General features: G+C 38.9%; 1 long non-coding RNA gene across 1 annotated transcript in view; it reads right to left on the bottom strand.

The window, feature by feature from the left end:
* LOC109958989 (uncharacterized) overlaps positions 1 to 25,432 on the bottom strand; it is a 53,387-nt gene extending 27,955 nt beyond the window's left edge. The window contains exon 1 of the long non-coding RNA XR_002274751.1: positions 25,089 to 25,432. This is a non-coding gene — a long non-coding RNA (uncharacterized LOC109958989). The remainder of the gene's footprint in view (positions 1 to 25,088) is intronic.
* Between the last annotated feature and the right edge of the window lie 404 nt (positions 25,433 to 25,836).

Below are 25,836 nucleotides of genomic sequence, written 5' to 3'. Positions count from 1 at the left end.
TCTCCTGTAGTGTGTCCTCTCTCTCTCCCTGTACCTTTCTACAGGTTGCCCTGAATCTGGAGCTCTATGTTTCTGATGAGCAGTCACCGGCCACATCAACCTGATCAGTGTTTGCTTGTTTGTTGTGTCTTGTTACTTTTCTTCTTCTCTCTCTCCTCTATCCACTCACCCCAACCGGTCGAGGCAGAAGGCCACCCACCAAGAGCCGGGGTCTGTCGGAGGTTTCTTCTGTTAAAGGGAGTTTTTCCTCCCCACTGTCGCCAAGTGCTTGCTCAAGGGGGATTTGTTGGGTTTTCCCTATGTAATAATATTGATAACAGTAAGGTCTAGACCTTACTTTGTAAAGTGTCCTGAGATGACTTTTGTTGTGATTTGGCACTATACAAATAAAATTTGATTTGATTTGATGTTTTCAAAACTACACAAGACATAAAAGACACTAAAATACAGATTTGGCTGAAGGGCTAAAGTGATTTGTTTACACAAAAGATTTATTCACACTATCCAATTACAGCTGTTGTGCAGTCTCGTGCCCTTTGGTTTATCTAACTCCAGCTCCTTGAATGTTGTACATGCTATACACGGGGTGTGTGTGTGTGAGAGACATTTCAGATGCAGCAGTGGGGATGCCAAGGCCAGAAAATATTTTCTCCAACTCCTTCTTGTTAACAACATGGATGCATTTAACAAGCAGAATTTGTGTAGAATGTTGGTACGTTAGGTGAAATTTTAATTAGAATGTAGCTTTGTGGGATCAAATGACGTGCACCCAGCGGTAACACACAGTCTGTAGATCTCAGCAATGATGCCGATGAGTAATGATGGCCAAAAGTACATACAACATTTATCTTGTATATATTTTCTATTATTCTTCAGAGATTTAAATGTTCTGCTTCATCTGAGGGACAATGGATGTCTGCTCATCAAGCAGACGGTAAAGGTTGGCTGCACTGGCTGCTATTGACGCTAGGTTTATAATGTTTTGTTCAGGTACTCTTTGGCACTAATGGAAACTGAACTCATCAAATTTCAAGACAAAAAGGTGTACAACTGTCTCCAAATACTAGGAAACTATAATAATGACACAAAATAGCCATTACCTAATGACTTAAGGTAAAAGCAGCTCTAATCTCAAACAATTATGGAAAGTCCCGTTATGTCTTCTATAACAATATTTCAAAATCACAGTGCCAAGATGATCAGTCATACTCAGTGTGTTGCATTCTGGCAGAGAAGCAAACCAAGACCACTGCAAGTGCAGACAGTGTTGTAAACCATTACTGAGCTGCCTTTACTGATCGAAATCCGTTTGCCTCTACACACTTCATAATGAATGCAGCTCATAAATCCTCCCTAAACGATTCCTCCTTAAATGATTCCCACAGCTCAGACTGTCTGCTCAGTGGAGGGCGCTCATGGTTCATACCATTAACAGGAAACCAAGCTGAGGTGACGAGCAGAGGGCAAAAAAGCTCAGGTCCCAATCCCCCACCCTCCACAAACCTAATGGAAAGCAAACAGGCAGACAATTTCTTTCAATTAGCCCAAACTGGCTGGCCCAATAAATTTTAGTTTGTTCCTCAAGATGTAACAGCCCTGTTGCATGTCTTGCTGAAAATGAAGACTAATGGGGTGTTGTGGAGCTGCTGAGTGCTTGATTTTGTGCCACTATACCAATGCTACTCACCCACTCTTCTTTTATCTCCCCCCATTTCTTGCCTTCCTTCCTTTCTTGAGCTAACTGGAGTCAGTGCTGACCAGGCATAACACAAGTGTTTAATACATCTAGTCACAGCTTGGGTTAATTTTCTGTTTTAAGCATTATTCCTGAGTAGTTAGGTGGAGCTATTCATCACAACTTGACAACAACTGTGAACGTAACCATTGCTCACCCACAGTGTCAGCTGAAGTGATGGCCCGCAGAGTAAGACTCAGCCATTCAACTGCCTACTGATTTACTTTATTTTTAAGTTATATAAAAAAAATTACACAGCATGTGTGATGATTTCAGGGTTTAAATTTAAGTAGAAATTTAGTTGGGGCTGGTGATTAACCGTTTTAAAGACTCCTATTTTACTGTCACTGCCAAAGGGCTGCTGAATTTAAAAATATTTGTAGAAAAATGTGGAAAACGAGGTTAACACTTTACTTGAAGTTACACTGTTTAGCATATATGCAGATATGAGGACACTTAGCTGGCAGAACCTCAGGTCCTAACCAAACAGGGTGATGCTGTTTTTATCTGCTACGCTGCACAAAGACGGAACCAACTTCCTGAGGACCTTTAATGTGCCCCAACTCCAGCCACTTTCAAATCTAAACTGAAAACTCTGTTTTCCTGAGCCTCTGTTTGACTGGTTTCTATGCTACACTTTTGTTTCATCCGTTGCATTCACAACTTATTATTGCACTGCAACATCTGGATAATTGTGTTTCAGACCTTTAACTGTCTATTTGTTTTTATCTTCATTTTGTCTCAAGTTATTCTATTCTGGTTTTAATGCTGTTAGTTTTTCTTTGCCTCTTTAAAGCATTTTGAATTGTCCCTATTTATGAACTCTCTATATAAATAACGCTACCTTGCCTTTTATCTTACAGTATTAGTTAGGGTTTATAGTTTTAATACTGTGTTCTACTATGCTCTACTGATCATTACACTCCTACTATCCTTACTTTACTGTTCGTTATCTGTTCACACAGCAGCCTCTACTTATGTCGACAGGAATTTTATTTGTTGACAATACATTCATAAACATTCATATCCACTTACAACTACATTACAGTGTGTTATAAACCAGCACTTAAATGTTTATAAATGTAAAATGCTAAATAGAGGGACTTAAAGTAAAGTGCTCACTGTACATTCAGTGGCCTGAGTGTTACTGTATATTGTACATTTATATTTTTATGAAAATTATTTTATCCCAGCTGACATGGGGTGAGAGGTGGCGTACACCCAGGACAGGTCGCCAGTCTATCACAGGGTTGACAAGTAGACAAACAACCACATACACACTCCTATGGTCAATTTAGAGTCGCCAGTCAACCAACATGTCTCTGGGCTGCGGGAGGAAACCGGATCATCTGGAGAAAACCCACGCAGGCACAGGTAGAACACGCAAACTCCATACAGAAAGACCTCGGGTCTGAATCATAATAACAGTAATAAATAAACACTGGTGGACTTTTCATTTTAAAAAACGAACATAGCAGTAAAGCCGATAACAACAACAAAGATGAATAATTTCAGTTACATTTGCCATCAAACGCTGATGTATGATAGATCCTCTGGCCACTGCTGCTTGATGAGGGAAGAAACTAAGTTGCTTTGTCATATGAAGAAATATTAGCTACAAGGGAACTGTGGGCAAGAAGACATTGATTTTACAATTCAGGACTCAATCAAAAAGAATTATGGATGGCAGTACTACTATGATTTGCCTGTGCTGCTCATTAAACTTAACATCCATAGTGCAAGTCTCCCTACTAGCAAAGTAGGATTAAGATTTACAGAGGTAGGTTAAATACTTGGGGGGGGTGAAGTCGCATGATGGTTAATAAAGGTAAGCGAGCTGGAAAAGGTAGTCGGATCCCATGCAGGGAAAGAAAGGAAGAGGGAGGAACTGAGTGGAAGAGGAAGTGAGACAAACAGAACGGAAGGCTCCACACAAATAGAAACAAAGAGGGAGAGAAAGAAAGATTATTGTAGCCTCAGCAGATAAACTATGCATCAAAGTGTTTATTGAAAAAACATTTTTATGTGTGCTTTGAGGGCATGAAAATGCACATCAATACAGCACTGCAGCGACCAACGTATTTTTTGTCTTTTCTTCTTCTTTTCCTCAAGATTCCCAATCAGACCTTGTGGCTCCCTGCAGGCTTTTATGCCAGACACAAATGGTTCGAGTGCCAGAGTGACAAACACATAATCACTCAGACTGGAGAGGAGAGAGAGAAAAAAAAGGCAGCCTCCCATCACAAAGACCCTTTGTAATGATTTCATTAAATGCCCTCATCACACCTGGAGATAATTCCATTATGATTGTGGCAATAAAATGAGGTTTTCATCAAGACCCGCAGACAGAAGGAGGAAAAGCTATTATTCGTCTCATATTCAGATTAGGACATTGCCTTCTAATATTATGATATTAGACTATTTGGCAGAATTTATGACACTCAAGTCAATCCATACTACCGGTGAAGAGTTTCCCCACTGACAATACCAGACATTTTTTATGTACTTCATATGATGATCCCCGCAAAGGAATAATGATTTGTGCTGTTAGAAATAAACACCTTATATATATTGATTTTAAGTAAGTAAAAGTTTTCAGATTAAGATGAATAGGTTTCTTTCTTTAGCGTCTTCACCTTTGAAACATGTTATGCTTTGCCTTAATACACCTTAATGTGTCAAATACATGCAGCACCTGTAAAGGTGTGAAACTCTTCCTTTTAGAAAATATGAATTCACCATCTTTCACCACCATCTTTCACAGTTCTGGATGATACCACTATATTTGAAGGTTATTTAAAATTAAAGCTAAATGAAAACGCTGAAAAGCACAATACTCTATCTCATTGTAAAGTGAATATTTACAGTATAGGTATGAAGCAATATTAGCATTTCTGGCCACCTGCAAAACATATGTCCACTGTTCACTCCCCTTTTAGCTGTTGGATGTGCCTCTATGTTAATCTGCTACAGTCACTAACTTGTCCAGTCAACCGCTGACTAATACTAATAATCTACCAAAACCGGCATTTTGTTTTGCTTCATCATTCATCCTGACACTGTGCTCATGCGAGACATTGTCTGTTTGGGAGAGGCTGTTGTTTTGCCTAGAGAGGTTAACATTTATCACACTGATCAAGAAATATGGCAATTTAATAATTGTTATTTCTGTAAACCTACATATCAGCATCAGTCCAATCCACCATCATTGCCAGTTTTCATGGTAATTTTCCAGATGCTGTTTCCCAGCTTGTGACCAGGAAGATGATATCCCGTTGCCAGTGGTGGAAGAAGTACTCAGATTCTTAAGTAAAAGTCCTGCATAAAAATGTTACTTAAGTTCAAAACTATTAGCATCAAAATATACCAGAGGTAAAAGTACTTATTATACAGAATGGCACATTACACATGAATTCATATCATATTATTGGATTTTAATTATTGTGCACATTATTTAATGTGGAGGACTTACAGTAACATGCTGCTGGGTAGCTTGTGAATTTTTAAAGTCTTTTGATGATAGTTTCTGTTGTATTATTCATCTGATTATGAAAAGTAACTAAAGATATCAAATAAACGCAGTGGAGTAAAAAGTACCCTCTTTCATTTTGAAATGTAGTGAAGACAACATATGAAGTAGCAGAAAATGAAAATACTCAAGTATAGATACCTCAAAATTGCACTTCAGTACAGTAACTGAATAAATGTAATTAATTACTTTGTATCACTGCCCATTGCTAATAGCCCCCTAACAAAACTTGATTTCATGCTTCTCCAGTGCACAATGCTTGACTCAGCAAAGGTCTTCAACTGACCTGCATTCAAGGCAAAGCTCTGAAAAACATTTGACGAGTGAAACGGGGCGTACTGGAACATATCTGTGCCACAGTCTCATTTTTGATGGACTTGAAGCTCAAAATGGTCCCTGACTCTCACTATGCACATTTGCAGATTTAGAAATAGTTTTTCCTCACCAGGAAAACGGGAGTCAATGAGTGCACACACCAGACCTATTTGAAAAAAGCTGGAGAAAATTTGGGACGTGAGCAGTGATTCAGAAATCGGGAACCGTGCCAAATTTTGGCAATACAGAGGGTTCATTAATGCCATTAAACTGAAAACAGCTGTGACAGTAAGAGGGCCAAAAAACGTTAAGCACTAAAGTTAAAAAAATAAAAAGCTTTTCAGTTCTGTGACCTTTCTCTGTGGATTTGACATGACAAGAAAACACCTTTGAAAATACTCATTTGAGCCACTGAAAATATTAGGATGTTGATTAGTGCGGCTTTAAATAAAAATTAGCAGTAGTAGAAGACAGACTGGGATCACAGGAAAACATACAAGACACACAAAAATGTTAATAAAACGTTAAGTTAAATATTGTGACTGAGACACTATTCAGCTATTCCTGGTTTATTTTGCCTTGGTCTGGATAAACACTAAACTATAGAAAGCCGGGTCTAACCTACAGTACAAAACCTTACAGAGAAAGAGAAAAAGACAAAGGAGGGAATAGGGAGAAACTGTTTTGTTACAGAATGTACCCAAACAGAAGTTTGGCACTGCCACAATTCTGTCAGCTGGAGGTACAGCACAGGGGTCTCTACAGAAGTTGTGTTATTGTTACAAAAACTGTGATACTGCAAAGAAAATGTGACAAAGGAGAAATGGTGAGGATACTGTGTGCTGTCTGAAGGAACTGGAAGTGTCATGGTTTTGGCATTCATGTCACAGCCCTTTTGAAAAATGCATCAAAGCAATTGCCGAACTGGTGGGACTAGGTTTGGGCACACAAAGTCGTGACCATCATCCAAACCTCAGTGGTGAGGATGGATGGGACCTGCAGCTCAGTGTGTGTGCGTGCACTACTGTGTACAGAAACAATTTGTCAGTGGTGGTGATTGGTAGTTTTCATGCCTCTTGAAAAAAGACTTGGAAACAGATTGTGTTGTTTTCATGCTCACATTTACACATGGCTATTAGTTGAAATGCCTTCTGCTTTACGAACAACTCCCTTTTCCACCTTCTGCTTGAAGAAACTGCAAAATAATGATGGCCACAGTCTAGCTACAACTTTCTTATATGTGCACTGACTGTTAGGAATTGAAATAAAATCACTCACAGATGGATAATTCCCCACAGATGTTATACAGTGTTCATCCTCTGCTTTGTGATTCTTACCAAAGACTTGTGAAAAAGAAGTTAAACTGAGTGTTTAAAGAAGTAAAGCTCACGTTAATACACACACACACACACACACGTACAGTATATACATATATATAAATATTTATATACACATACAGTATATAACTGGTAAGCTGCCAGAAAAATGCTCATTTCCAAGAGCCTTTGTCGTTGCTTTCAAAATGGTTTTGTCCAAATAACAGTGCAAAACCTATTCCTGTTCAGCTTGACATCAACCTCTACATGATGTAAACAAACTTATAATGGAGATCCCCCAAATGTAGTTGACCAAGATGGGATATTTAAACAGCTGGAACAAACATTTTGACACAGATTTTTTTTTTTTTTTTTTTGGTTATAATGAACTCGATTCTGGCAGGAAACTTTGCCACATTTTGTTTCTCAGTCCATCACATCCTACTTCACTGGTCTTGTGGCCTATTTCATGGCCTTTGTGCTGAAATGTTCTCTGCACACTGACCTCTGTGGCTGCTGCAGTTTGTTTTTTTTGTTTTTTTTACAAAACCACAAGTTTCTGCTGTCTTTATAATACCTCTGCACTATTTGCTTTTAAAGTATACCCACTGGAGAAATCCACAGCGCTCCTTGCATGTTTATTTATCATGTTGTTGTTCCATACAGTAATTCAAACAAACTGCCATAAAGTGTAAAACAGATCCTCATCCCTCTCTACATCTATTGCCACATTCTATCCATAGCAGTATGTAGCCAGCAGCCACAGAAAGCTGTTGAAATGGGTATGTAGCAGTTATGTTCTGCTGAATGTTACTGACTTCATACTAAATTTGAATAAAACATGAAGAGTGAGAAAACAATGTTCATTCCAAAGGAAATATTTTGCATTAAGGAAATACATTCAGCTAGTTATTTGACATACATTGGCTGTAAAGTTTACCAAGTAGTATATCCCCAGCTACAGATCATGCAGGTAAGATCTTTTTTTCCTATAAAAATTGGAACTGTATCCACTTCAACAAGATTCCACAAACCATATGTGGCTGCCAAAACATACACGAGGACTGACAAGTGCCACTAAACAACTGAACATTTTTGGCTGATAACTGCAGCTTTGGCACATGTGGCACCTGATGTTGCAAGAGAAATAACACCTTAGAGCATGTCATTTCTCCAGGAAGACTGTGTTCCTGTGGTGTGAGCAAATGAAGTGAAATATTCCTTTGGAGTCCAAACAAGAAGGTGACACTCAAACACGGTCAATCTCCAAAATGTTAGGAGCATTTTTAAGGTTAGTGCAGGTCAATCACAAAAGAATTTGAAATACTGCTTTGAGGAATAGAAGTTAGAATCCAACAGCTGTCCCTAGTGTTATAAGTTACACTGAGTACAGTATAACTTATTTGGATCAGCCCCATCTCACCTTCATATGTGGACTAGAATTTAATAGTGACACCCTGGTCCCGTCTGTGTCCAATAACCGAACTGGAAATAGAGGTCAAAATTCAAAATAAACACTATCACAGTCAATCTCTGAACAGTCATGAGTCAAAACCACAGGGAGAGAAATCGGTAACACAGCCATGTATTATTCTTATGCTATCCTGGTGGGATCACTTGTTGGGGGTCACTGCTTATTTGTACATGGGTGCAAACTCATTTTGGATAAGACTTCTGTACTCCCCGGATGTATTACCATTGTGTGATTAAGGGAATTGTGACTATTCACCAATCTCCAAGGAATGAAAGAAAAACTTTTTGAAAATTTATAGGGGTTCTGAGTGTGTGTCAGGTCATGTAGCGTATTTTCAGGATACAGCATGTTGCCTGACCGCACTGTAGTAAGGTGTATATTTATCCAAGTGGGTATATATTTGTGCAAATGTGAGGTGTGTGACAGTTTGTGTGACAGACTGTAAGATACCAGGCAGAAAATGAGACAAAAGGGAACATAACAGGTACATTTTTATACATTTTAAAGAGCTGGTATTATGGCCCTTTTGATAAATTTTTACAACTATTAAATGTATTCTATCCGTGACATTTTATTCACTCAAAGTTGTTTAAATTTCTCTAAATCCATCTTTACAAACAATCCCGATTCCCCTCTGTCCTCTAACAGGCGGTTTTTGACATTATTAATATAAAATATTCACGAGCACCTACTCCAACTGACTAGAGGTGATGACTTATGTTCACCCCCAACCAATCAGAATAGGGCCTAATGAATAATGCAAGTGCTCCTATGGTTGATCTCTAAATTGTGTAAGCTGGTAACACATGCACCACAGGTTGGTCCTGAATGGGAAGGAGAGGGACCTGCTGTTGTAGGGCTCCTTATGGCTGGATACAAACAAATACAGCCATACTCTTGCTACATTACAGTTAAAAATATATTCCTTAGATATATAATTATCTTTTTTTTTTTTTTTTTTTTTTTTTAAATCTAAAACGGCTCGGCCCCACGCTGGAACTCTGGCACAGTGGTAAAGAAATTTAAGCTATGGATATTTTAGAATGGTAGGGTCATGTTTAAATTTCCTAACAAAGTTATTTTTTTCAAATCTAATCAAACGTAGCTTTCTTGGTGAGCAACACTCCATAAGTTCTCAGTGTTGGTGTTGTGCAACGGGTGGGCTAATCTCACGTACCCACACGTGACATTACAACTTGAACAGTTTCAACACTGCTTGGTCTTGAGGTGGAAAATTCAAAATTTTAAATAACTTAAAAAAAAAAATGCAGAGACAAAGTTTAGTAATTAATTGAAGAATAGATCTTGATCTTTATGGGACTTCTGGTAATACCAAAATTAAATTAAAAATAATTTGACAGCAGAGGAAGACCTCATCCATCCTCTCAAAACAAATTATTATTATTTTAATTTTCCATCATACCAGCTCTTTAAACATCCAATACCTGACGTTGTGGCCATGTGGGAGCAGTGGAAACAACTGTGAACTACAGATGCACTAACTGTGATTCTCTTTGCCCATTCAGATTTCCAGTGTTCTAAAAGTCTGACCTAACGATTTCAATTTTCTTTCTAAGAACTATAACTGATGGCACACACAGACATTTGTCATTTTTCTTAAATGAAATATTAAATTGCAATAAAAATTTTATATTTAAACTCCTTTTTTTTTTTTTTTTTTTTTTTTTTTTTTTTACAAACCAACTAAAAATAAAGTGCATTATTTCTACCTCTCCAAATATAAACAGGTGCAACAGGTAATAAAAACAGAAGGTTTATTACTACTGAGCACACAGTTCTTTTTGAAGTGTATGCAGTTTGCACTTGCTCTGTTTTATCACTATGAGCGACCCCTTTCGTGTTACACATGGAAACTTAATCCATGTTTAAGTTAGTTACAGAAAATTGATTTGAGCTGCTTTAAGAACACAACAGACAAAGGGTAGAAAAGTGTACATGTTGTTTGTGGGTGGGGTCAGGACTTGAGACAGGCCCAGCCCACTGCATCCATTCTTGCAAAGAAAATGTAATTAAAGCCACTCTTCCTCTTAGCTATAACACCAGTGGGAAACGGATTTGGATATTGCACTTCTCTCCGGTTTACACACTCTGCTTGCAATCTGTTAGGGGGAACAATGGAGAAGACTGATGAGGGAGGGGGAGCACATATTGACTTTTTCTCTCTCCTCTTTCATCTTAATGCATCTCATTTCTCCCCCATCCTCTTTTGTTGAACACCTTTCCTTCCCCATCAACCTTCATCAATCTCGCTATCCTTGCTGGGTGAAAAATTGCACCCATTGCTTTTGTCATGTGGTATACAGAAATAGCATTCTTTCCACTGACAAACATCAGGTAAAACAACTTATGGTGACTCACAAGGCTGCAGAATGAAGGCACACAGCATAAATCACTCCTAAATATTGGATAACTTTGATATAGTAAACATTACTGTAAAAAGTTGGGGAAAATAGTGCATATCTTACAATGTGGAGGTTGTGCAAAGTGAACCTTTACATATGGATGACAGGTGTCATCATCCTTACAGATGAGGTTTAGACTAAAGTTACTACAGGGTCTTGACCTGTAGTTTTTATCCTATTTAACTTTATTGGCAACATTTGTTTAATTCCATATATGATCATTGAAGTTCATTTCTTAAAAAGGACAGGTTAATAAAGTTTAAGTTGTTGTTAAACTAATTGAGTCTATAGCCGCAGGCTCTGAGCTAAACGCTAATATCAACATGTTAACATACTGTACACACAATGCCAGTGCTAACATTTAGCTGTTATAATGTTATATTACTTTACTTTTTGCAGGTAAACTTGTGATAGTACCCAAAAACTGGACATATTGAAATTTTGACCTGATGATGCTAGTTCAGTGGATCGCCAAAGACCTTACCATTCATCCTGAGGAGATTCTGACTTTATGACAATCCTTCCTACTGCTAATCCTTCCTACTGCAAACTAGTACTCCTAGTTTGTGCTCCCAATCTTGGGAGTTTGGACTTGGTAAATTTAAACTTTAAATACACACTCCCAAGGACAGGAAGAGGCGGTACTATCAATGGGCAATTGGAACACCAGCATCATTGCTGACAGACGACTCTGCTCTGAACAAGATGTGCCTGCCTGCTAATTATAGCTAGCTGGTCCATTAGCAGATACCGGTAATCTCCATAAATGCCAGAGAAAATGTAAAATTAAATTAAATTAAAAACAAAAAACAGCATTACTTTTATCAATTGACGGCTTTGAGCCTAGTACAAGTTGCGATAGCTGGCACACAGTGCATTCTGGGATACCCCAAGTCCACACAAGTCAGCTCCAAAAGCATCATCAATATAATGGGCAGAGCAAGAACACTTGTGGTTTTTTGATGTGTACTTGGTTGGAGGCAGAGGTTCCCTGATAGACTAGTGGTTAGGCTGCAGCGCTCTCGCCGCTGTGGCCCGGGTTCGAGTCAGGGTTGCATCAGGAAGGGCATCCGGCGTAAATAAAAACACATGCCAAATGTCAACATGTGAATTGTCAGTGTGAGGATTTGCATGTTGACCAAAGTGACATTCATTCATACTTGGCTGGATGCAGACTTTGAATAGGAAGCATACTTGGGCTGTGACTGATGATGTTTTACAAGTCCGCAAGAACACAAGCACAGAAAAGTACGCCTATTGGAAAACAATTTCAAACTCAATAGGGTACATTTTACAAAAATCTGAAATATTACTGTATGCTGGAAAAGTGAAAATTTTAACTTGCTGTTAATGATATAAAACAAACAAACAAACAAGGGATCACCAGTCATTCGGACTCATCAATTCATCATGGCACCATGAATATCTGTACCATATGTCACTGTCATACAATTACAATAAATACAAAAATATCAACCAGTATAATTCATCCTCTGGGGACTATGAATACCAATGCGCAAAACTGTCGAGATTTTTCAGTTTAGGGCTCATCACCAACTGACTAGCCTGGCAAAAATGCAACCACTTTGCCTCATCCTCTTAAGCATGATAAATGATGAAAACACACCAGATACTGTACCTTCTGTAAGGAATAGTAATGATCTGCACATTCTGCCCAGCTTTGAATTTTGGTGTTAATTACATTAGAGTGCAAAGTGCTTTTAAGGAACCTGAAAGGTCTGCAGGCTCTGCATCACTAACCAATCAATTGCCATTATCATGTCTGGGACAAAGGTGTCGACCCAAGGGACACGTTGGATGCTACTATTACTTTGCTTCTCTTTACACTGGACAAGATTCTCTGCAAAAGCAGCAACATTTTGTGGCTGCTGGGGAATGATTTTCAAATGTTAGAGTGATGGTTATCCATAAAAAGCAGCGGCTTGTCATTTTGTAAATGACAATGCAACATGAACCCATCCATGTGGGTGTGAGGTCTAAACAAAACCATTGTATGAGCAAGCTGCACCTCCAGGAGAAAATGCCTCAGTAAAAGTCTGAGTTTCACTAAAGCAGATTTGCTGTTGGATAACAAAACACTTTAGGACACAGAGTATGAGCCTCAGTGGAAACATACAGTGTCCTCAACCGATGTGATTATGAGGATTAGGACAGTCTCAACTCTAACCATCTCATTTGTCCAGTGGGAGGGAGCAGGGAGTGACTGGCAACAAGTTTTCCTGCACTGGCCAATTTACTGCACTTCACAAACAGCTCTTATCATAAATCTGCACATAAACATTCATTTGGCTTCGGCTTTCAGTTTTTCTCATTATGGGGCTTAATTTTTATTTGGCAGGTTTGATTCCAGAATAATAATAAAGATGATTAAGAGTATGTTTCATCATGCAAAGAAACATCCAGGGGTAGGTTGCATCACATTCCTATATCTACTGAGCTTTGGGATTATTTCTTACATGAAGCTCTATATTTCATATTGTGATTTATGCATAAGGCCTGACTGTAAATGTCGAATGTCTGTTCATGTCTATGATCTTATGGGATGTTGGTTTTTATCAAATTTGAATTCACTAAATAACAAGGAAGAAATACTTTACTTCATGTGAAAATAAATATACATTATACAAATCTACTACACGTCCATTCATGCTCAAAACATTTTTTCCAAAGGCACAAAGTTCTAAAGAACTAAATACCTAATTATAAGGTAAAAGAAAAGAGTAAAAATTGTATAATATTCCAAAACTGATCAGCTCTTCAGTAATATTTTACAAACAGATCATGTCAGACATTAAACGTTACCGTCAAATATTTACCAAAACAAATATTAACACTAATATTACATTAAACTCCTGAGCCAGTTCCAATCACTGAATGTCAGATTGTTTTATTACACAGGATGTTAAAGCTATTTAGTTTCTATTCAGATTGAAATGAGTACTGTGACTGTACATAATTAGTGAAATGTTCATTTCCTTTACTACTGTCATAAAACAAAAGTAGAAAGAAAGTCACTGAGGCTGTTTTTTCTATTGGCTCAGTTATGCTGAGGGTGACCCAAATTCCTGGATTGATGGGGATGGCTTGGCAGTGTGCCACAGCTGTAATAAGGGCAGCAACAGTATCAAACCGCAGCGTGTATAGAATCCTTGCTACTGTATATCGGTCAGGCTGCATGGTGAAAGATGAAGCATTTGTGTGGCATGATACAAAGATATCAGCACCCAGACAGGGCACTCCCTACATAGGCCTGGCTTATTAACATATCAGTTATGTTGTGAAAACTCACAAAATATGAAATTTGACGGTGAAGACTTGATTTTAGGTCAAGGTAACGTTAGGTTTGGGTTAAGGTTTGTGTTAGGCAGGTTTTGATTATGATTAGGAAATGAATGCAAGTAAACGTAGTGTCCTTTGAAGTAATGAAAACATGGCTGTGTGTGTGTGTCAGTGTATCAAAGCTGACCTGCTTCCACGTGTTTGCGCATGTGTGTGTTTATTTCAGATCGAAGCTGAGAGCCTGCAGTCAGTGTACTGTACAGTATGTATCCATGTGTGTGTTCATGTATGTTTCTGGGTGCATATGCAATGAGAACTGAGTGTGCACCGTGTATGAACTTTTTAGAAGGACTGGACACTGGAAGAAGTTGAAAAGATCATAGTGAACCTACTTGGAGAAGAATATAGCAAACAAGAACCCTGCACGGTGAGCACACTGCACAGTACAAGACAACTGCTGCTGAATACAATAAAGAGCCAACGAGACGTTTCATCACTGCAAATTCAATGTCTGACTTTTAGACAAAACAAGGAATTAAAAACAAATTACTTTGCTATATGCAGAATTGTGATACCCCCCCAATTTGTGACAATATGTTGGCAAAATCATTTAACTATGCAAAAGGAAGTGAGCTGAGATAGTCAATTAATCATTAGTTGTTAAAAAATAAATAAAAATAGCTGCATCTAACCTAATACTTGAATAATCATTTAAGTCCTTTTTTGAAGCAGAAACACCAATTTCACCTTCTCATGTGAGGATTTGTTCATTTTCCATGTGAAATGAAAGTCATTTTGGCCCTTGATGGTTGAATAAAACAAGCAATTTGAAGATTTTGCCTCTGGGATATTGTCATATATTGTCAATTTTTTGAAAGATAATGATTCATCATTCATCATTTTATTAACTGAGAAAATAATCTGCAGATTAGAAATAAAAATAACTGTTAGTTGCAGCCATATTCATAAGCTTTACAATACCAACAGCACATACACTCGTGCTTGCTATCAAACTTTTTGACACTTCTGATCTGAGTTAAAGTCTCCAGCAGTGAGTCCATGCTCTCACCATGTTCTCAGTTTAAATACATTTTAAACACGCAGCTGAGGGAGGGCTATATTCTTCATCTCTCTTCTGGAGCTTTTAGGTAGAAAATATCACATTTTTATCAGCAGACATTTTCCTAATCAACAACAAGGCAAGTGGCAACGCAATCAGACAGAAGACAGATGACTAGATACAGCTGAGCAGAGACATCCTTCAGTTCAACCTGATCAAACTGTCATCTCTCTACAGCTCTACTAGATCTGTGTGGGCTGAGAACAGCTGTTCGCTAGTGGCGTGACGCTCGCCCTCCCTCTTCTTGTATCTCTCTGTCTCCTACATAGAGCATCACATAAGAAGTAGGAAATGTATGGTAGTGTAGTGTTGATGAATAGATGCTTCTCATTGCGAGCACCGTCACACTTAAGGTGTGGGTGTCTAAAAATGACATATCACATTTTCCCCCGTCCACCTAATGCGCTTTATTTTAATTCCTATCCTGATCACTGCTCAGGACATCAAATAAAATGCCTGTGTGTGTGCGAGCCCACACACATATTTGTGTCTGCATGTTTGAGCATACAGACTGGGTGTGTAAGCTCACTTATGTGCACACACAGAGATGCAGCAGCTTCCTCTTCCACCACGTCCTTGCCCGTTCAACCCAAGCTGACAGTGAGCTGCCTCAGACATGGCCTGGGCCTCATGCATATGGAGGAGGGCAGTGAGAGGAAAAACAGGAATAACAACTACCTGTGTGTGTGTGTGTGTGTGTGTGTGTGTGTGTGTATTTCACACACACGTATGTTCATCATATCACAACCAACAACTAGAATATGTTTGTTTGTTTACCTTCATATGTCTTTTGGCATTAAGGCATTTCTCCTATCCTTTCCTCAATTAATCCCCCAATCTTTCTTCTTGACTCAGGGGCCAGTCTCTTTCTGATCTGTCTGTCATGTACGTCCTTCTGTTGGCCTACTCTTGTTGCCATTTTAGTAATCTTCCAGCTTACCTTTGATGATGGGTGTATTTACAAACCTGTGATAACTGAGACTAGATATAATTTTATAGTTTTTAAAACTGCCACTGAGGTTGTGTTCCAATAGCCTGTCCCATTTTGGATCTGGGTACAGGTCAGCAACAAACCCGGATTCGCTGAGGTTAGAGGCAAATTAATCTCTTGTATTTCATAAGTAACTTCCCCCAGGACAAAAACAAACTTAGTTATCTATTTGTATGCTCTCTAGGTTTTTGTAGTTCAACAAGAGGGAAATTGAATGTAGTGAAACAATCTAGTTGTTCACATCATGAGTTTTAAGAGGCAGAATCTCCCTGTTAAACTTCCAACGTTTCTTGATTTCCCAAACTACAGGGCGGAGCCGAGGTTCATAAGCACAGATGTGTGTGCATTAATCGCACGTCAAAAAAAGTGGTATTAAAAGGAATTTGCGTTAACGTGTTATTGCGTTAACTTTGACAGCCCTAATAAATACTAAACATAAATAACTGAGTAAAAATGTTGTTTCTAAAGGTCAAAGACTGAGCAATTAAAGAGAAATAGATTGAGCTGGATAATTTACAGTTAAACTTACTAATCTGTAATGCACAGTACACAAAAACATTTTTTCTGATAAATATATCTCTGTTAAGTTAAAGATTGGGCTCTATTGCAAATACTGAAAGTAAAACCTAATTGGATTTAATAAAAGCAGACAATGGACTTACATTTTTGCTATCAAACCCCAACTACAACTTGCCATCCAAGTGAGTCCCCTGAATTTTAAATTGTATTAAAAAAAACAAACATTTTGTCCACAGCTACATATGTTGAATTAAGTTTACAGCGAACCCAGCTGTCTATATTAAATTGTCATATCTCAGAAGCTTTACCAAACACGCTGAACTCAGTGGCTGCCCTCATACAGTAAATATGCACTGTTCGAATCCTATTTTGGGCCACACAGAACCACTTGTTCTGAGGGTCAGCCATCAAGCCTGACCTCATCACCAGCTTATGATGAATGCTGTGGTCATTGGCTGCCTCTCTCTCAGACTGTGCAGTATTTGTGGAAACAGGGAGATGAGAGAGGATGTCCTCACTGTGCCATCGGTCTCTCTGTCTCTTTGTTTGTGCTTTGGCGGCGTGACATGCTGCCGTGAGGGGAGGAGGAGGAGGCATGGACAGTCGCAGCAGAGCGTTGTGAAATCCAGACTTTACTTAATGAACAGAGGAGCACTGCCAAGTCACTGGGCTGAGTTCACATCATCTCATAATCACAGCTCTTACTTCCTCAACTTTTGTCCTTATCCGGAATCTAGTTTCTGTCCTTCTGTCCCTTCATCTACTTTTTCCTCCCAGTTATTTACATCGTTACGTTGCTCTTTTTCTTTATTGTGCAAGCCTATCTGATATGCATCCTGTCTTTTCTCTTCCTTTCATCATTTTCCATGTCCTGAACCAATCTACATTTACAGCCTTTGGGACAAGAAGAACAACCCAGACCCCTGGTACAAGCTCCACCCATCCTACCAGTACAAGGTGAATAGTCCCATCATGCACTGTATGACCCCCTCCTTGCTCACATCAAATTTGTTTGTCTGCCAGAATCTCGACATGAACAGCATCGTTTTATTGAGTCACTGAAAATCTTGCATTCATCATCAGCCTCAAAACCCCAAAATAGATTTGGACAAGGCAATGTTGACAAAATAATGTCAAATGAAATGTGGCTGCTTCCTGGCTTCCTCCACATCTGTTCAAACAAAGGAAAACAAAGTGTCTTTCAAAACAAATTAAAACAGATGGAGCCAGGAGCTTTAAGTGGTTGCTAATAATTTGCCTTACCTCTTGAAAAAGGCCAGAGCTCCAGACAAAATAATGACAGTATTACCAGTGCTGACCCAAAAACAGAGCAGAAAAACAAGCAGCTGACGGGTCCCAGAAGAGGAGATCAGGATATGTTTTTCAGAGAAGAGAGTAAGTTTTCAGGGCTGTGTTGCTTGCCAGTGGAATGAAAGCTGGTGCAGACAAAAGGTCAGGACACAGCATCTTTAATTCTCTATAGCGAGGCAAAGGTCTTGCATCAAAATTCCACTTAAGTCCAAACAATGATCGTAACAAGGATGGGTAAGTGGGAGAGAGGGGAGGTTTTTCATGGCAGACCAATCAAGAAAAATACACAGGGAGAGAATAATCACCGTCAATGATTTTCATGGTTGGAGGGTTGTGGCATATGCAGAACACATGCGTGCAGCCACACAATATACATTATCCATGACATATGCAAAATTGTGTCCTAAAAGACTCAGCAAGGCAGAAATCTGGAAAATAAATTAACTACAAAGAACTGCAGTGTGTTTTAAGCACATGCATCCAAGTGTCTGTGTTTATAATACAGGGAGAAAAAGTCCTGTTTTTTTATATATATATATATTCTCTGCTAAAGACAGCAATGATGAATTTAATTTAAGCAAAACAGATTTAAATATATTCCTCCTGCCTTCCGTATATTGTAGCCATCAACAGAGACTACAAGAGCCTGAAGAAAAAGGGTCCTGACTTCTAAAGGTCCTCCAGGCAAGTCCAGGGGCACCAGGTTTGGCAGGACCTCCTGCTGTCTTCCTGCACATTTCCTCAGTTTCACCCATGGTCTCACCTTGTGCTCCACTACAGGAGCTCTGGATTAACCCTGTAACCTTGTGAACCAAAACTATTACAAGATCACATGAGACAGAATGACGATTCTTGTTTATATGCTATTGTACGTATGATGGGTGTTGATCATAACCGAAGCAAAAGAATAATAGTAATGAATATTTGTATTAATGCTTCATGTTACGTTCAGTTCTACCTGCATGATTGAAGCACGACAACTGCCCGACATGATGGCCATGAAAATGGACAAATGGTGTCAGACACGGCAATCAATCATTTTATCTCATAGTAGATGACAAGCAATGCTGCATCTGGGATGCCTCACAAAGTGTAGCAGGTCAGAATTTTTATTTATTTATAATGCAATCACCAGAAGTAAAAAGCTACTGGTAGGCTATAAATGAACTACACCGTGGTCCCATGACTTCAACGTCGCCATCATGGAAGATATTGCATCTGTTATTTATCCTGGCTTTTAAAATGCAGTACAGCTGTATTATTTACAGTATATAGATAAAACATTAGAGAATACTTATTTCGCACTCCTTCTTGACTCCATAGGAGAGCTGCACAAGAATTCCTATATGCCTAGACTGTCTGTTTATGCATACGTGGCAAATAAAAATCTTGACTTGACTTCAAGACGTCCAGGTTAAGGAAAATCTCTCTACTCATGCTGCTAAACTAATAAAACTGCAATGCTCACTATGAACAGCCAAAATGTTGTAACTGACTGCGTTAATGAACTCATGAACGCTCTACAAAACCAAGCTCTTGCTTTTAATGTCCAAGGGATAACATTGTTTACTGAGCTCATCACACATGCTGACATATAAAGTGAAGATGAAGGAGACCAAAATAGAACTCAACCACGAGAAATGAAAGTTCTTCTGGGTCATAAATCTCTTTTCAACTAGTTTTCAGTCCCAAAAACATGCACTCCAAGGAGACAAATCATTCAGCTGTTTGATCACTTCTTGTCTGTAAAGACCAAAACATTATTTCCACTTAGGTGAGGAGCAGGAAAATAACACACTCAGAATCAGTAGTTCCTCCAAATTTGCCTCCTGCTGGTATAATTCTCCGCTCGTGGAGAGTTCACTGAATGATGAATGTGGGTGAGCATGTCTATATGCTCTCTCTGAGTATCACTGGACACCAACATAAAGGCACTAATCATGCACAAACTGTCTCAATGTCAGACACCTATGTTCTCCTAATACCCTCCTTAATAGACAATCTATGTCCCAAACCCTGCATGAGCCCTTTATGTGTGTGTGTGTGTGTGTGTGTGTGTGTGTGTGTGTGTGTGTGTCTGCTCCTTTTAAATAGCAATATGCTTCCTACAATAGTGTAGTGACCTGCCCAGTGGGTACCGTTTGTTGCTGGGTGCTGATTTGTGTGTGCATTTGTGTCAAAAGCACAGAACCTGCTGACAGGTAATCAGCTGAGCTAAAGCGTCACACTGGGGCATAATCACAAGGTCACACACACACACACACACACACACACACACACACAGAAAGGGACAGTTATTATCCAACCTGAACAGCTTCACAGGTCATTGTCATTGCATTGCCTCAGTGTGTTATTATCAGTATAAAATTTTAAGGTTGAGGGTGATGCACACAAGCAGACCGCCGTCAGTTTACCAATGAGCTTGCAAAATATGGCAAAATTTTGTTTCTTATGTCGCCTCTTTTTGATACTATTCACATTCTCCCCACTTATTTTCCATCATTTCAAATATGACTGCTTTATATCTGAACATACTGTCCCCTTCTAAATGTCTGTTGTATGCTTTGTTCTAAGCCCGTCCAACTGCCACCCTACCCATAAAATAGGTCTATAGAGCTAAACTGCAGTTAGTGACTGTGTCAACAAATCCACACAGTCCTCTAAAACAGCAAACATTAAGGCAAACATGCAATTCCCAGTCAGGCCTCAGTAGGCAACAAAGTATGGCAGCATGTGATTAAGATCTCAGATTTACAAACACAGGTTGTGTTTGTGAAATTTCTACCTCAGAAGTTGAAGTTAGAGCACTTTCTCAACACACAAATACTCGAACAATTATCAGTGCGAAGCAGAGAGATTGCGAGACCATCTCCCCCTCAGTGACATCTTCTCTCACGAGCAAGAGTAGATATTTTTAGATGAGGATTAATTTTAATGGGTGAGATAAGAAGTGAGTCATGGGAGGGACGAATAAATAAGTAAATAGGACATGCAGCAAAACAGAAGGCAACAGAGGCAGTGTTGGGGTAGTGTGGCTGTCATTGCAAGGCTCTGGGCAGATCCACTGATCCAGTGGCGATAGTGAGGACTTTAATGTTTCTCTCCCTGGAACATCAAATCAAAAGAACTAACCAGTGTTTATTGTACTTATGATAATGATTCAGCAAATATAATAATAATTTAAAAAAAATGCTATTGCACTGAAGAACAATGTCCTGGTGCCCTTGGTTAGTTACACATTGAGCATGCAATTGCAACATCAGTACAGAGTATATACAGTAAGTGAAACCAGTACTTAAAGTGTCTGTTGCAAAAGTAAAAGAAAGATAGGTTGTTTTTTTAACAATCCTAGATAGGTTGGGTAGTTATATTTGAATTGTATGAAAGTATGCTGAGCTGACCAATACACACTGCTAACCACAACACAAGCAAGCCAGAAAGAAACCAGACAACAGCACATCCCACTAAAAATATGACAATATACAAGGCACCATCCTGCCTATATCCATTCCTAAATATGCCAGCAGCATGTTCATAAAGTATAAGAATAGTTGACACTATGAAAAACAGGACAAAGAATCCCCCATTGCTGCCTCAATTATTGGCTCCCTGCTGCAGGTTTCCTGTAGGCGTGAAATCATTTGTTTACTTGAGGTACAGGTAAAAAAAAGAAAATCTTGTATAAAAACAGGTATAACTTTCAGATACTAGGCACAATCTCATACACTTGTCCCATCTCTGTGAGGACATTCATTGATATAATCCATTCCCTAATATCCTTTCAGCCAACAAACGGACACCATAAGCCGCTCCCAAACACTCTGAGTGTATTAACAAAGAGTGGTGACATCGCCATTGACTCCATGAAGACCATTTTTTACAGTAACGGAGGATCACTGGACCACTGAATAGTCCCAAACATTACGAGCAGCGCCACAGAGTTGTATTGATTTGGCTGCTATCTTCCAAAGTAAGAAGCTGAAATCAATAGCAATAATTATACTTGTGACATTTTAAGGTAGCAATGTGTTAAAACATGTTTTAGAAACCTTTTGACTGTCTCTCTCAAATATTGGGTCACTTTGCTAATTAGGTACGTAGTAAACCAGCTAAATTAGCTGAGCTATCCACAACAAAACACTGAATTAGTTTGGAAAGCTGTACAAGTCATTAAAAGTAGTAATTGCTGATAAATCCTGCTGTCCCTTACACAAAACAATGGATCTTAATAGACAGTTTGGAACAATTTGAAGCTCCAATTGTCACGTGATCTGCTTCCATTTTAGAACCTTCAGTGTCACAGCTCTTAGGGCTCTGGTGATAAAGTTAAACAAAGCTCAAATTATCCCCTGTTTAAATCATTTTAATTCATGGACCATGCTAGGTTGCTAATGTTACCAAAACACATTAGCTTCAGATGCTAACACCATAGTGGAATCAAACCTGAGTGATGTGGCTGTTTTTAGCACTCTCTATCTCAAAAAGCCAAACTGATGTTAACCCTAGTTCTGGCTCTTTGCCCCGCTATGCAAAAGAACACTGTTTTGGCCATTGTCTTGGACTTTTAAGTGCCAAGTGCTCCTTGATGGCTGGATGTTTACAATGGCTGCTCACACTCAAAGAACGCTTCTTATAACCTTCAATAGGTGCCAGAGATGTCTAATGTTAAGGCAGATTCTTCAAACACGTTGTAGAGAAGCTGGAATAACATCAGAAATGTTATAGGCAGACATTAGCCCCTGGCCCATTTTCACTTGATTTATAAGACTGTGTAAAATCTTAATCAATGTACCTTTAACCATCACAACTAAATGCCCAGCCCCAACCCTTACACTACCCTAACCTAAAACCATGTCTTAACCCTCCACCCTTGAAGGTGCATGAGAAAGTGAGGACAGGCCAAAATGTACTCATTCTCATAGTATAAACCCCCAACTAGTCTACACAATAGCCATACAAGTACATAAACACAAACACATCACTTCAGAGGACATTACATTGACTTATATTCATTCCCTGGAGACTTACCCTAACCTTCACCATAATCACTACTTGTAACCTCACACCTAGTCATCACTCTAAAATGTAATGATTTACAATGTGTGGGCCAGCAGGGTGTTTAATAATATTTAGTGCATTTGTCTTTTGGCATGTTAAATGCTGCAAGTTTCCTCCTCTCCTACATTTTTTAAAATATATTGATTCCTATATTTTTGGCATGCCTCACTGTGTCCATACAGTAAAGTGTCAAATTTTATGGATATTAGCAGCAGTAGTAGTAGCAGCAGGTGCAGCTGTATGAAATAATTAGGACTGGGATTAGGGTTATTGTACAGACAGACAACATCCACACACATTGACGTGATGCCTCTTAGACTATAGGAGAAGCACTCATGTTTCATTACAGGATCATTACAGCACATTAATGTAGCTTGGATGTTCAAATACAAGTTAGAACATCATTACATCCAGACAGACACGTCCTCCAGTCTATATTTAGATCTTTCTACTATTGTAACACTTCTGCCAGGTTCAATTATGACAGGTAGTGAAATGACAGGGCTACATTCATGCATACTCGATCTACACACACAAGAGATATGACAGACTGAAGATACATTTCTAATTAATTGCTGACACTGTCATTTATCCCTCTCCTCATTAAACAGACTTGATTTATTGTCAGGTCAGCTACCGAGGGAAGTGAATTTTATCATCTTTTTCACTTGAAACTGTGCGCATGTGTTACTGCAACAGCAGAGGGCAGATCAGAGGAGAGTTTTTAGGCTTTGATATATGACCAACATTATAGGGAAATGTACCATATGGGTAATACTGGGTACAATTATGACAATTACAACTGAAGAGTACTTTTTCATTGCACTTTTTCTTGCTTATGGACCTATTCATTTTACACAGTGATTTTATGATCTGTTCTGCTGCTAATCGCTCATCCGTTTTTGCTTCTAAGAAATAGAAAAATTGTGTTAACGCCCCACCCCACCCACACGGTAAAGAGAAGGTTCCTTTACATAAAAAAAAGCTAGCAAGAAGTCTTAAAATTCCAAGTAGTACATCTTGATGCAACTCCAACAATCCTGCTTGTTAATGTTGTTTGCATGTTCATTTGCAGTTTATCAGCGTTATTCAAGGACATGTCACTGTCTTGTATTCAAGTATCAGTATATAAGACTTATCAAAAATAAAAATTTGTTTTATCTCAAAAGCACAGGTACAATACTGGTCACAATAGACATGGTTAATGTATGTGAAAAAAGAATGGACTGGTTACACGTCTCCCTTTAGCCAAGGCAAGTTCTCCACAGAAGACTAGCAGCGGTTTTTTTTCCAACTATGTCCTGATGATACATACTCAAATTTAATATATTCATACAGCTTAAAATAGCTCCAACACAGGGTACAAAGCTGATGTTTGGTGCTACTTGGGCTCTGACCTTGTCAACCCTGTAACCCCCAGCACATGAGATTATTACAGAACTGCATGCAAATGTGCAGGTATGCCAATAATAAACTGCCCCATCAAAAGTGCCACCTTTAATCTACAACTACTGCAGCACCAAATAGGATGTGACCATTCTCCAGCACAGCACCCGTAGTTAAAAACACACCTTAACACAACAATCCACCTGATGTTGCAGCACATGTTAAACATGTTATGCTTCTAGAATGCCTCATGAAGCCAATATTAAAAATGTGAGCAAGCTGTATGCAAGACAAAAGCCATTCCAACATCTAAACTAGACAATCATAATGCAGGTCCCAACCAAGCAAAAACTACAACAAACAACAATAAACAAAGGAAACAACCTCAACTACAAGATAGCATTTCAAAATACCTACAAAAGCAAATATTGCTATGTGTCAGCAGCACAAGATCAAACATACAACCAGCAGACAAGACATTCATGTACACAAGTACAGTAGCAGGTCCCCATCAGTACACAGCAGATATAACCAAGCATACGAACACAAAATGGACAGAGCCACGGCATTAGGTCACAGCAGGCATGTTAGCATAAGTAACAATTTCTTACCTGGGTGAAGCATTTTCCATGGAATTTCTTTGGACAGATAATCCTTTGAAATTGGTCTCAGGGGTCCTAAGTTGTCTAGTGCAGCTCCTCTGGCCTGAAGTGACTTGAATTGGAAATTCTGTGCAAGTAATGACTTCTGAACAGGGCAGCTGAGTGGCAACAGCAGTCAGCGGTCCAACACAGTTTATTTTGTCCACAAAGTCAGTGTTGTGTTATTTATTAAGTTACATTTCCAGGCCTTTGACAAGTTAGCTTCCCTATGAGATAAGACATGAGCAGCAAAAGCAGCGGTGGAGCTTGGTACCACTAAGAGTTTGTAGAAAAGTCATAGCAGTAATCAGATGAACTGTGAAGCAGCAGGTGAACAGAGTCAAACAGTGGGCAGGGATTAGTTTAAGAAGCCCGACTCATACAAAAGGGTGCGTTGGATTTGTTGCAGCAAGTAGGCTACAGGTCATGTGTGAGTCAAGGATGGCAAACAAGAACTAGCTCAGAACTAGGTCCAATGCCTGACTTGAGTTTTAACTAAGATTATATACACCTGGAAGAATGATATATGTCAGCATTAAGCCACACAAACAAAACGGCCAGGATACAGCAGTTCCTTCAGTATGACAAAAAAACAACTCAGCAGGGCGGGGACTCAATAGTACACTATAAGCATAAAAAAAGAAAGAAAAAGTAGCCCAGTGAAAACTTATAAACTTACAGGTTCTGTATGCCAAAATGTATTTGGAAATTACCTAGT

This window comes from Monopterus albus, unplaced genomic scaffold, assembly GCF_001952655.1.
Source record: "Monopterus albus unplaced genomic scaffold, M_albus_1.0 scaffold1.1, whole genome shotgun sequence".
In the NCBI taxonomy this organism is placed as follows: domain Eukaryota; kingdom Metazoa; phylum Chordata; class Actinopteri; order Synbranchiformes; family Synbranchidae; genus Monopterus; species Monopterus albus.
This window is presented reverse-complemented; position numbering and strand designations above follow the sequence as displayed.